Consider the following 14,315-nt stretch of genomic DNA (forward strand, 5'->3'; position numbering starts at 1 on the left):
ACTGCCTTTAGAGTGGATCAGGTACTCCTTGTCTTTCCACAGCCATCATAAGGGTAACTAATTCCTTCTGGTTCAAGAGAAATGCATCTGTTTGCCCACAGGTGGATCTGAAACATCTGAACTACCAAATGATCCTGCTGAGATCTGCTGGTTTTGGAAAAAGGAACTAAAAGGCAGCAGCAATTAAATCGTCTTCACCAGGGCCCACATATAAAAGATTAACTTTCTCCAGCCTTCTACCTATTCCCCCTAAAGAAAAGTATGAGAAAGGTACCATCTTAAATCATCTCTGTAGGACAAATGGAATGGAATTTAACCTTCATACCAGTGTGACTTCACATGGTAACAATATTTCTACTCCTCTTCCACCCCCGTTCAAGTCAGGACATTTTGAGTGCATTCTGCTAATGATTCCTAGAACAATCTCAGATTTCCTGCCTCTTTTTTAAAACACTTAACTTTCCACCAAACTTGTTCGTAAATCAAAAAGAGCAATATCCACCCTTCTAAAGCTTTGTGAAGATGAGAGAAAGTAACTTTTAAAGTCTATTTTACTTCTTTTAAAAACAAGTGTGATTTTAACACTGAAACTTTTTATAGGAGAAAGCAAAACATAAAGATAGATTATACTCAGAGTTCAGGTAAGCAACATTGCAAAGTTTATTGTTTGAAAGTAAACATGAATCATAATCTCAGCAGGTTTTTATTCATTAAAGCAAGACATTAAAAAAAATTCTAGCAATACCACAAAGGTAACAAAAATTACTAAAGAAGTTTTCCACTTCATATTTTCACCCAGCTGCTCAAATTTTCCTCCAACTCCCGGCCTTCCTATGTTTCTAATACAAGCAAATAACAGAACCATTTCTTTCTCTTCTTTCCTGAAATATTATAGAGATTACTGTAAAAGACACATCCTTTTGAAATTCACTGAATTCCTATGCTCTCTAACAGATCAAACCAGCTGCCCAGTAGGGCTAAGAGAAGGTGAATGCTCAGATCTGGTATGTCATTGTTCAAGTTGAACAGAAATCTTTATTTTCTTACAAAGGATGGAATAACATAGCATTAACACAGCTAAAAATCATAGGTAAAATCCACAGTTACATGATCCTAAAGTACCAGCTTCTGTAGTCTATAATATTTTACATTTTATTTGTCCTTTAAGACTTTACAGCATGATTTTGCTTCAAGTATTTATGTAATATTAATCCATGTTCCCAGATTTTGCTTATATTACTTATAATTCTTCCAATTATTAACAAGTTTTATTGCAGTCTATGTAAACTTGCAATTTATAAAACCTAAAGATGTTATTACTAGTAACTAATCTAATCAAAGAACATTATAAAGAAAAGGAGGCTTTAGACATTGGCAGTGAATTGCAGGTTGCTACTGACCACAAAGTATTTCAAATGGCATTTTTCCTTTCACTTGAGAAAGTGGAAACATTTCAAATGAAAAAGAAACTATAAGGGCAAAATCCCACCTACAAGGCTATACAAAAGCTAAAGGGACAGTGAAGTAACATTTTTTACATTTTAAATATATATAAATCAAACACTGAGACCATAAGGGCACATTAAGACATCTTAAATTTATCAACACATTCAATATTTTACTTTACACTACTGTGTAAGAAGACTTACACAGTAACATTAAATTTTACTGATATGAACACATTTTAGAAAGGCTACAATTAACTTCAGCAGCTTCATTAACACAAAGGTAAACTTGATATTTTATTTACAAATAAGACTCAATATTTAAAAGAACCCAAATACATTCTACTCGGTATACATCCTTTCTACATCACACACATCAAAGGAAAATTATTTTATTTTTTATTTTATTTATTATTATTTATTTATTATTTTTTATTTATTTTAAAGAAAACACTTTAAAGAAAAAAAATGAAACCATTAGATAAAAAAAAAAGCTACTTTGGATCTCTGAGAACATAATTTATTAGATTCAATAAAATTTCTTATCCAAGCATGTTTGATGCCAACAGTACAAATACATACCTAACATCAAAGTAGTTAGCCAGGGATAATAATGGTTTCATAATGTCTGGGACATAAATCCGAAACAGCAGGTGAAAGCATGACATTAAAACAATACTATTTTCTGACTTTGTATTTTGCACTTTTACAAACAGTGCTGTCTGATGCAGTAACCACTGTATGCTTTCAGACATCTCACTTTCTACAAAAGGCCCAGACATCATCCCAGAATTCTCTCAAGTTGTCTGGGTCAAATATTGCTGATCTCCAGTCAAGACTGGGTCAATCTTTAAAAGGGTGACAGCAAGATTAAGGAATATGTACTCAGGAAGAAACAGCGGCTTCCTGACACATGATACTCACTTCAGTGAATACCAAAATTCACACAAGTGCTTCAGCATAACAAGGAGGAATAACAGGGCCTATGTGTGCCATCGTTAACATAATAGACAATTTCAGCATCTTAATTACAGAAGTCACTAAAAAAAAAAACCCTAGAAAATCAAATAATGGAATTACAAGTCATTCAGTCAATATAGTATTAACCCTTTTCACATTTTTTCATAATCTGAGCCATGCATGTGATTAAACACCAGCTGCCTAACACTGTGCCTGCTTGCATCAGCTGGAAAAGCATTTCCTGTGATTATGCTCAATACCGTTCTGGGATGATGTCAAACATGTGGCTTGGCTTAATAATGTGTTCATTTTAGATGTACTTTGGGATAGTTACTAAAAATTGCTGTTGTTAAATAGAAAAAAAAATAAAACAACCCTTTCTTCAAAATAACTCATCTTCCTTTTCCAAGAACATAAAATGTAATGCAGCTGTTAAGCTGCAAAATGTCTGTAGTTTTACACCTCATCACCTTAAGTTCCCTGAAGCAAAAGACAAACTGTGTCCCATGCAACAGAAACTCTGAGACTTGCCTTACATGTGGAGATGTACTGTAAGCAAATTTCCAACTTCAAAATATGTGTCATGTATATTTATTTAAACATTAGGCATAATACAAGATGGGGATGGTGGAGGTGTCATTTGTCGAGTTTTGCTTTCAGTTTAATAGGAGGCTCCCTGTGCCTCTGTTACACACTGTGCCATCAACAGACGTTCAAAACAACCTCAGGGGTTATCTTACTGCATTCCAGAAAGGCTGTCACTAAAGAAAGAGATGTATGGAAGGTAAATAGGGATGTACGTGTTCAAAAGAAGGAAAGGGAGGATGAATAAAAACAGGTAAGTGAGAGCAAGAAAAAGCTTTGAGCTCATGACAGCTAAGTAACACACATTGCATCTCCCTGAGGGTGGCTGAGAGGATGTGGGATGCACTTCAGCAAATATAAGTGCTATAACAATACATGTATAATACACAGCTGCATAACTGCTGGGCTAAGAGCATGCTGGAGAACTTGTTCAGATGGTAGTAAAAAAAAAAATCTCTCTGACACATTCCTGTAGTGAATAGCAAGCACATCCAAGGATAAAGCCCCCAGTGGGAATTACTGGCCTTTACGAGGTGTAATTCTGTGAGGTTTTTAAGGCCTCACAGGGATGTATTCAAGCACTCAAATCACTTACCATATTTACAGACAACTAAAAAAATGCCTCAAATACTGTATTATCCCCCAGTTCTAAATAACTAGATGCTTATTAGACACTCAACACCATAATTATCCTTCATAATTAATGCTGATTTCATTCAAAATAGGGTTTCAATAAGCCTCAAGGTGGGAACTGGATCATTTTGTATCTGGAGCATTCTCCTAAATGTTTTTGAAGGAAACACTAAACATCTGTTTTGAGAGAAACATAACCTATTTCAGAATTTACAAAGGATCTCAAATGCAATAAAATAAAAGACTAAGCCAGGTACACTAATCCTTAAGACCCTGCCTGTACATTATTACTCAAATCAAAACAGAGAGGTGGGTATGAGTAGGATTGCTGTCTTCCTTCTTATTAACCAAGTCATTCACTTTCTTTACAGCAGTCATTAGCAATGTTCATACTACCTGCAAAGACAGGACGTCAGTTCTGAAGTATCTTGCCAAACATTGAGATTCCTTCTCGAGGATATCTTTAGTAATTAATTATGGGTTATAATAAATGGGTATAATAAAATCTTTGCATCTTGCAGACAACACACAGTAGCTGTGTAAGCACAGTGCAGCTTATGCCAAGATTCCCATTTAATCTTACAGAACAATTATTCTATGAAAGCACTGAAGCAGGATTTCTCATTTAGAGAAAATACTAATTTTTTTTTGTGTTAAGCAATTTTATCAATAAAGCTAGTGATAATAATGGTAATGCTGGCAATCTGAAACAGATAACCTGCATGTACTAAATGATAGAATTATTTTTCAGAACAGAAATATGCAGTTTTAGACCAGTTAAATAAGAAGCTGTAGATTCTATACCCCTTCTAGTAAGAGACAAGAAAATTAATTTGTTATTTACTAAAAGTATGGAAAAGGCCTTCAAAAGAAACACAGATTCTGGCCAACTTTGACTATCACTAAATTAAAAGTTTCCCAAACTACCAGCTATAAATAAAGTCATCCTATTTCCAGCAGCTTTTGAGTCAGACTTTTTACCAATGGTTGCAGTAAATAATACAGAAATATGTAGAAAATTACTCATTACATAAAATAAGAAACAGATGGCATTGTCCACACAAATGCATCAATTTAATTAAAATAATGTAAGTGTAAGATGCAATTTTAAGTGCTTGCTATGTTTTGGAATATTTGAATTTATTGCATTCATTCAATTTTTATATAATGTTTGTAGTATTTTCTAAAATACATCCTGTATGATTTTTCTATGATTCTGTATGTTGTTTGATACCTGTCATGATTTTTGAGGAGGGAAGGACTAAGAAAGTCTTGACAGAGTTTGCAGAAAACTCTCTAGTTTGTATCTTTCCAATAATACACAGCAACTGGAACCTGAAAGCTGTGTATTTTATCATAATTCTTCTAAAAAGTGTTTTAATTCTGAATACACTACACTACCCCTCAGTTTTTCTAACACTCCTCCTAAAAGTCTCTGTCAACATATATAATAACTTTTCCAAAGGTATGTCCATATAAACAAGCCACTCATGGTCTAGCAGTCCTTTTATCCTTACTAGATCCTTGTGAAAGCACACTGAAGGCTCAGTCCAGCTCAGCGGTTAAAAAGTTACAAGTTTCTATTTCCCATCAGAAACGCAGACAGAACCGCATTCATAAGACAGCTCACTGACCTAATGAGGTCGAATATTGAAGTGTGATGAAGATGCATAGAGAGTCCCAAAAATCAACCTATCAAGACAAGTTTTTCAGTCCAAATCACACCAGCCTTTTGGGGATGCCTTCTGCTTCAGAGCTTCCTCCTACTGCCTGGAGGCAATACTACCTCCTCCCTGACAAAGAGAGTTGTAAAGAAACCCAAGGTAATGACACAATAAGCTGTCCCAAGCCAGACAACTGTCTGGTTGGTTTAGCTTAAATATTACTTAACATTGGTAGGATACAGGGCTGAAAAAAGTCAGAATTTCAGCCTAAAAATTTAAGCAAAAAAATTAATTCAAGGTCTGCCTTGAATTATAAGTATACATCTAGGTCCTGAAAGCATGCCTACTTGAAGGCAGAGTCTTTTCTACAAAGAAAAAAATAAGTTAATTAAAAATACATTTAAGCAACACTCACCTATTGTATAGATACATGTCCATATAAAGTAATATTATTAAAGGCAGGATCCTTTGTCCTCTCTTCAGAGCTCACATGCCACACAGGCACTTTAAACAGCACATCAGCTATTTGATGACTAGCAAGCAATAGCTTTCTAATTGATAATTTATCATTTGTGCAGTTTAGAATTGTAACTTAAAAAAAAAAAAAAAAAAGGTAGGGCTGCAATGTTACAAATGCAAATTAGAATCAAAACTAACAAATGCTGCCAGTCCTTCCTGGACTGTCTATAATGTTGACTATATATGCAAGAGGCTATTTTGAGAAACACACCTGTACAATTTCCTACAGTGAGGAAATCCCAAACAGTCTTTTCAAAGCTTGCAAACTTGTCTGCTCATTACATAAGAAAATAAGGAGAACATAAATTGAGGCATAATATTATTCTTGGCAGATACAATAAAAAGAAAAATAGCCCCATTATGTCTCTAGTGATTTGAGGAGGTTAAAACAGGATTTTTCCAGCTGTATATTTTTTTAAATGGCTGCATTTCTTGAGTCATAGTCACATTCTGCTGGAATGTATGTAAAATTTTTTATAACATGTTTTAGAAAATTGCACTGTAAGCTAATACATACATACATACATGTTACACAAGAATCTCCCATTGAACAGTTAAAAGCCTTTGAACAACTATTATGAGTATTAGCATGGAACATGGGCTTCCAGTTCAGATTTATAGAATCAACTTTGAAAGAGGCCCCAGAAATAAAAATGCTACCCTAACAAGAAAATTATATAACCAAGCATTTTATTTATGTTCATGTTTTGGAAGCAATATAGATGTGCACCGTATGATGTCATGCTCAGCAGTAAAAAACCCTGGGAAAGGAGAAACAAGGGGTGTGGGGAGCAAAGACACACATGCAGGCTTATGGGGTTTGTCTTCCCAAGCAACTGTTAAATATCTGCTATTTTCATCCCGTCTCACTAATAAATTTCTTACAATAAATGGAAAAGAAGACTTTCAGAGTTCTTCTTTACTCTTCCCCAATCTGTCAAGGAGAGGACACATTAGAATAATGGAATCATTAAGGCTGGAAATACCTCCAGAATCATCAAGTCCAACCTTTTACCAAATACCACCACGCTCACTAAACCATATAATGAAGTGCCATGTCTACTCATTTTTTGAATACTTGCTCTCCCTTAGAGCAGCAGTTTAGACTAATGTCTTCCTATTTCTTGAAAAAATTCATCAGAATCCAGTTTCCAAACAGAAACTCACTAAGTGACACAGTTCAGCAGTCCTCATCAGTTTCAAAAAAAGGAGCAGTTGTTTAAATGGCCATCTGGTTTACAAAATATTTGAATGCAGGCAAGTAAGTCACAACTGTACGAAGTCATCTACTTATTTTCACAGCTTCTCAGAAGCCAGTTTACAACTGAAGTTGCCAGTTTTAAAACTGAAATTTGCTCCACAATTCACCTGACAAATGCTTCAACCACCACCCTATCATTCCACAATCATCTATTCTTGCTCTAAGACCTATTTATGTTTAAGATTCAGGCCTGTAATATCAGAGTCAGTCTATTTTTTAGGCCGAACATCCAACATGCCTTCGGGCAAGCAAGAGTAACAGATGGCTCAGAGTAAACACATGCTTTAGAACAAAGGATGGTAAAGTATGATGGTAAAGTCTAGGGAAGTGTATAATTTATACCCATAAGTTCTGCATACAATGAAAGGGGAGAGACGGTAAGTTTTCTATGCCTAAAATATCAACTAGGTAAAACAGTCTGCATCTTCCTTTTAAAGTTACTTTTCTGTAGCACCCACTAGATTTAACAAGACAGAAAAAGAACAAGAGTTTTATTTCACATCTCAGAGCTGCACTCAGCAACAGGTTGGCCACCAAACTCTCGCCCACATGTTTATGTACTAAATAGAAAACAGAAAACACCAACTGCCCTTTCTGCAACACTTAAACAGTCCACATTGCTACTGAAGCCTAACACTTTCTTGGCTTCACTCCAGTTTAATGGATTTTCATTGAACTATACACAGTTGTGTTCAACATCAAGAGGAATATCTATATCTAGAATAAGCTCAAGAAACACCCAGCATAGGTATCCTTCACACCACTGGTTAATTCAGTGAGGACCATTACCACAGAACCATAGTGTGCTGCTATTGCTTCTTTCAATAGTCACAGTTTTAGGTGTTTGTGCAGTGTTGGGGTGGCTTGCCCCTGGCCAGCAGCCATGCTGCTGCTTGCTCAACCCCACAGTGGGACAGGGAAGAAAATAGGAAGAAAAGAAAAAAAAACAAACTTAGAGGGTTGAAATGCAGACAGTTAAATAACCCACAAGTGAAGGAAAGAAATGCTCACCACATCCCACAGGGTGACCAATGCTACAAGCTCCAGTTTACTAATCTCTGAAACCCAGACAACTTGAAAGCAAAAGCCGCACCCTTTCTTCTTCCTCTACCTCTGCTTTTGTTTCTGAGCTTGACAATACACAGTACAGCACATCCCACTGGCCAGTTTGGTTTACTGTCCAAGTTGTGTCCCTACACAGCCTCTTGCTCACTCCCTTGCCAACTTGCTGGGCAGGGAGGGTGGAAGAAAGCTTTGATGTTGTGCAGGCCAGAAACAGCCAAAACATTGTGGTGCTATCAACATTGTTTTAGCCACAAATCTCAAGCACTTCAACTGTGATGAAAGTTAACTCCTAAACCGGATACTGGAATGTGCTCACATTGGCATTGTGCAAAGAGAGGCAATCAAATTCCTCAGAGGGAGATGAGCATAAAGAATGCCCTGACTGTACATCCCCTTATGGGTTTTGCTTGCAATAAACACAAAATTGCTCCTTTCTGTGATGTGATGAGGTATTTAAAAAGCAAGAAGGGCTAAACACATGACTGACAATTGCTCATAATGTAAGAATAAGGAGGTACATGACAAAACTTAATAGTTTAAGGTAAGAATAATAGCAAGTAGAATGCCTTTCCTACAAAGAACGTAATTAATTTGGGAATTCATTGCCACAAGATGCCAAAAAGACTAAAAGTTCTGGTATGCCTAGATGAATTAATGGACATCAACTACCTTGGTAGTCTCTGAATCAACAGCTAAGAAACAGATAATCAGTTATTTAAATCATGGATTACTAAAAGATAATATGAAAGTGAAGGTATAATTGGATTTGTCTTCCCTTTTTTTTCAGTAGATCACCTAAGCACCTCCTACTGGCTGCTACAGGAGAGAGACACTAGACAAACATCTTCTTTGAAAACAGAGCTACAAGGTGAAATGACAACAGAGATACTGAGGATTACAATTTTGGATTTAGGAGTCTAATGTCTCTCAGTCTGTTTCTGGGTCTTACCCTTGTTTTCTTCTCTTTTTAGTTCAGACATCAACTGTCATATTTCTAATAAACATCCAGCTACACATTATAGGTCATTTGTTAAACTGCTTTTTATTAGATAAGTTTATCTGAACTAGAGAGTGCATTTTGATCTCAGTTCCCTCTTCAAACATTAAAGTGTAATTCGGTTTAAGAAAATGTGTAGGCTAGAAAGTGCTCAACACTAACTTCAACAATTGTTACTATAGACAATTTACCAGGAAAACAGTAAGCTGTTATTTGGAGTAACGAGGACTTCAATTTTCTGTGGGGAAATTTTGTAGGAGGGAGAAAAGAAACTTCAGCACACAAAACACCCATATGAACTAGAACTAATCCCACCTTTAACAGCTTTCAAATAAACTTTATAACTAACCAGCGAAAGATAACATGTGTCTTTCCTTCCCCCAACCACCTCCACACCCCATTAGCATCTCCTGTAACTATGTAATTGAAGAGGAATGAAACATCCAATAATAACATGGACCAGCCTGAGCTCAGTTCAGTATTTATAAAGGATAACATTTTCAGAGAAAGCACTGTAGGTCAACTGGACCTCCAGAAATATACACCAGCCTTTTATGAAGGATGAGTTTTCTATTAACTCTGTAAAAAAATATTTTTGAACTATAAATGTTCTTCCTGAAAACAGAACTAACACTACACAATAAAAACCTGAAAATTATACTGAGAAGCAATGGACTGCAAGTTCTTTAGAGGCCAAATTACAATCATCTTGATCATATAACCACAGAATTTGTAAGGCTAAAAGGGACCACAGTGGATCATCTGGTTCAACCTCTCTGGTCAAACAGGCCCATCTTGTAGACCACAAGATACAGTGCAGACAGTTCTTGAGTATCTCCAGTAAAGGAGATTCCATAACCTCTCAGGGCAGCTTATTCCAGTGCTCAGTCATCTACACAGTGAAGAAGTTCTTCCTCATGTACAGGCAGAACTTCCTGTGCATGAATGTCTCCCCATTGTCTCTTGTCCTATTGCTTGGCACCACCAGAAAGAGCCTTGATCCATCTTCTTGACACCCTCTCTTCAGATAGTTACACACATTTATGAGGTCTCCCCTCACTTGTCTCTTCTTGAGGTTGAACAGACCCAACTCTCCCAGACATTCTTCGTAAGAGAGATGTTTCAGTTCTTTAATCATCTTCATAGCCCTCCACCAGACCTGCTCCAGCTGCTGCAGGTTTAGCTTCAAACAAGTTCTGTAAACAGAACTGTCAGAATAAAACATTGTCGTTTGACAATTTCTTGCCTTCTCTCTGATTCAGCAGAAGTCATGACCTCAGCTCTTCCAAAGGCCAAACTAGCTTTTAGAGAAAACTGAGGTCTAACATGTAAACTAGTTTGTTTATACAGTGCATAAAGGCCCTAGCTGGGAGTTGGTCTGTATTCCCACACAAATGTGACAAGAGTTCCTCCAAGTATCTACATGTATAATTCCAAGACGATGCAAGTTTACTCTCCTCTGGCCAGAAGCAAGTCAGATCCAAAGGAAAACATTTTACTACAGCATCTGCTGAAAAGCAGCATGTGTTTAATCAGATTCACCACCTCATTGTTATCATCAATGACATCTTTAGAAGGACAGTTTGCATCTGACCTGATGGCTGGTTTGGTTTTCTTCCTCCTAAAAATTTAGCTCTACACCCTACCATGTGTACACACATAATCCTTGCTGCACTGTCTCTGAAACTTCCAATATTTTTTCTAGTCACTGGCTACACTCAAGTCTATCATCTGGAAAGTAACTAAACATGGCTATTAGATTTCTTCTCTGCAGAAGTTACATTTTCTGGTTTCACTTCAACAGTACTACTTTACAGCCAATTTTTAAAAAAGCTGTAAGACTTATAGGGTCTATACAATGTTAACATTTTAATAACAAAACCTACATTCAGAACTCATACAAGGTTTTAAGCAAAGGTATTACAGGAATTCCAACATGATACACACTCCTGAAGCACCTGAAGTGCAAGCCTTAGGACGCTACAAGCCTGTCATGTGTTTTATGAGCAAAGCCATCAGTTTACCACTACCAAGCAAACCGAAGAAGTACCCGAAAGGGAAAAACACTATATGACCATATGGTTTTTTCGTTCTTCATTTCTCGTTCTATTTATTAATACCGGTAGTAAGTACAGAAAGTACATTCGACACCGGTGCGTTTCCCACTTGACCAGTCCCGCCAGCGCCGTTCCGCAGCAAAGCCCAGCAGGCGCACGAGAGGAGCACACGGCACCTGGGCCTTCAGGAGCGGCCTTGCATCACCCGCCGCGGTGCGCGCCGGGGCTGGGGCACGGCGAGCGCTCCGCCAGCCCCGGCCCCGCCGCCAGCCCCGGCCCCCTGCCTGCTCCGCCCGCCGGAGGCAACTCGTGGCACCGGCTGAGGCCCGGCTGACTCCCGACAGCCGCGCCCCGCCAGCAGCGCGGCGACGCCGCTGCCGCGGGGGCTGCGGGCAGAGACCCGCTCAGCGGCGGCGGGACGCCCCCCCGCGCTTGGGCAGGCCGGTCCCGGCGGTCCCGCACCCCCCCAGGGTGCCGGACCGCGGCTCTGCACAGGTGGCGGCGCAGAGCAGCGCCCGCCGCGGGGCCTCCCCGGCGGCCCCCACGCCGCGCCCGCCCGACCCCCGCCCGCCGCGCCCGCCGCGCACCTGCCTTACGGCCCGCCGGTTCCGCTGCCGCCAAGAGCCGGCGCGGCGCGACACTGCCGTACGGCGAGCGGGCGGGGCCGTGTCCGGTACGGCCCGCGGGGCTCCCCCGGTGCCCGCGGCGGGGCTGTGCGGCTCCCCCGGTGCCCGCGGCGGGGCTGCGACCGTGCCGTCGGCTGGTCCCCGCCGGGGTCTCCGCGCTCCGCCGAGCCAGCCCCGCGCTCAGGCCTACCCCGGCTACAGGCCGCGCCTCCGCCGCGTTCTCTGTGCAGAGAGAGCGAGTCTGGCCGAGGTGCCGCGGCTGCTAAGCCCTGTGCTCCCGCCCCAGTTATGCCCGACGTGGGATCTGCCGTGGGTCAGCTCCCAGCAGTATTTCACAGAATTAATTACGTTGATAAAGAGGTAATCTTTACTGAGTTCAACCTATGACCGAACACCAACCGCCTTGTAACCTACTCCACGCCGCCAGGTGCCATGTCCAGTCTTGCAAACCTCCATGGACGGTGACTCTTCACTTCCCTGAGCAGCCCATTCCAGTGTCTAATCACCGTTCGTTCCTGAGTAAAAATTTTTCCTAATGTCCGAAATAAACCTCCCCTGGCACAGCCTAAGGCTGTGTCCTCTTGTCCTGTCAGTGCTTGCTGGAAGATGCTGACCCCACCTGGGTACACTCTCCTTTCAGGCAGTCTTAGGGAGCAGTAAGAGTCTCCCCGAGACTCATTTTCCCAAGGCGGAACAACCCCGGCTCCCTCAGCCGCTCCTCTCAGGACTTTGTGCTCCTGTGTCAGTGCCTCGGACTTTCCTGGATGTGGGCGTCCATGGCCTTCAGCCCTCAGAGCTCTTTTGCAGCTCATCCATCCCCTGCACACTTAATTCTTGCCAAACCTCAGTGTGTGCCTGTAGAGCTATTCCACGCTTATTCAGTGTTACGATTTTTGAAGCTAGCTTTTTAAATAAGTGGCCTGTGTCCTCAGTTGTGTTAATACTGTATATATGTGTAAGGTGATGCTTTTCAATACAGATGTTAACTGCTAGATGTTTAGTGGACCAGAAGCACCAGATAGTAAATGGAATTAATTTTATTAAATTAACATAGACTTAACATAGACTTAATATGTGCCTCAGGAAAAAAAAAAAATTCTTCAGTATGTACCATTCTTTTTGGAAGATATATGATGTATGAAAGTGATAGAAAATATTGATAAAGACTTTATCTTAAGAAAATTGCATTCCCACTACATGGAAATCTATGTTTGTGTTCAATTTCTACATTTGCTTAAGAATCAATGGAATGGCACAGGTTCTTTCCATTTCACCCTGAGATCTAATGAATTGTACTGCTGTAGAAGTGCCAGTGCTTCTCATTTATAAGTAAAGGGAGCATGAAAAGACCAGCTGAGGTATAGATGTATATATACTAATGTAAAGTTTAAAGTTACCTATAGGGAGATATACGAGGTGAGTACAATTTCACCCTATGTATGGACCTAGATGGACAGAAATGTAAATTGTGGGATCAGCTGAAGAGGAAGTTGCTTCTCAGAGCAAACAAATAGTTTTTCTTCTTGTATCTTCTTATTTCTTCTTGTATCCTTTGTTTGATGTCCATATCTTAAATAATCCTTTGCTTATTCTCTCCTATGTTGCACCAGATCTTTGGCAGCATTTCAATATTCATTAGTATCTAAATCTCCAGTTCACCATCTTGTCCTTTGTTTGACTCTTATGCCTCTTGCATGTCCAATAAAAAGGTGTAAATAGTCTTCCTCCATCTTTTGCATCAAATCCTTCTGGCATAGTCACATGAGAAGTTCTAATTCAAATTTGAGAAAAAGGTTTCAGTCAAGTAGGCTCAAAATTGTAGAATCTGAGAAGGAAGAAACATATCTGATCTTAAATTTGCAAAATACCCTGGAAATTTACAGGAGTTAATTCAGCACTGTATTCTGCCGCGGCGGTGGAAAGCCCGGAGCACCGCGACTTCTCCAGAAGCAGCCTTGAAAAAGGCTGGCCCGAAGCGCATGCGAGCAGCTTCGAGCAGTCGAGTGATTCTAGCTCAGCTCAGTAATGGTATAGTGATTTCAGCTCAGCTCAGCTCGGCAGCGGCGGCAGGCAGGCAACACAGGAAGCAGGGACGAGACAGCTGGTCCAGCGTTCCACCGAGGCACAAGCCTTTATTCAGGCAAAGCTTCGGCAAAGGGTGCTGGTAACAGCGAATCTCCCGAACAGAGGAAAACCCGGGATATTTATGGGGAAGGAGAGGGGCGGGGGCAAGCCCCAGATACCTGTATCGGGGTGGGACAGTAGGGGGGGAACACCAATGAAACACAACAGTTTAACATAACTAACTCAAAGACCCCTGGGAGCAACATTGTGTCGCTCTTACAGAGAAGTATCTCCTCTCCAGGGGAGGGCCAGTATCTCGGGCCCAGCGGGCTCCTCCGCACCCACAACTCCCACTTCTTTATTTATTAAAAAGGCATCCCCTAGAGAGTTAGCTGATAGCTTCTTAAAACATGAAAATATACTTAGGAAGATAATAACA

The 14,315-nt window shown here is 40.1% G+C and overlaps 1 protein-coding gene across 1 annotated transcript in view; it reads right to left on the bottom strand.

Moving 5' to 3' along the window:
- Positions 1-11,815, bottom strand: part of ASCC3 (activating signal cointegrator 1 complex subunit 3) — a 253,573-nt gene extending 241,758 nt beyond the window's left edge. The window contains exon 1 of the mRNA XM_058835623.1: positions 11,774-11,815. The gene's annotated coding sequence lies outside the window, so the exon portion shown is untranslated. The remainder of the gene's footprint in view (positions 1-11,773) is intronic.
- Between the last annotated feature and the right edge of the window lie 2,500 nt (positions 11,816-14,315).

The sequence above is a fragment of the Poecile atricapillus genome, chromosome 3 (assembly GCF_030490865.1).
Source record: "Poecile atricapillus isolate bPoeAtr1 chromosome 3, bPoeAtr1.hap1, whole genome shotgun sequence".
Classification (NCBI taxonomy): domain Eukaryota; kingdom Metazoa; phylum Chordata; class Aves; order Passeriformes; family Paridae; genus Poecile; species Poecile atricapillus.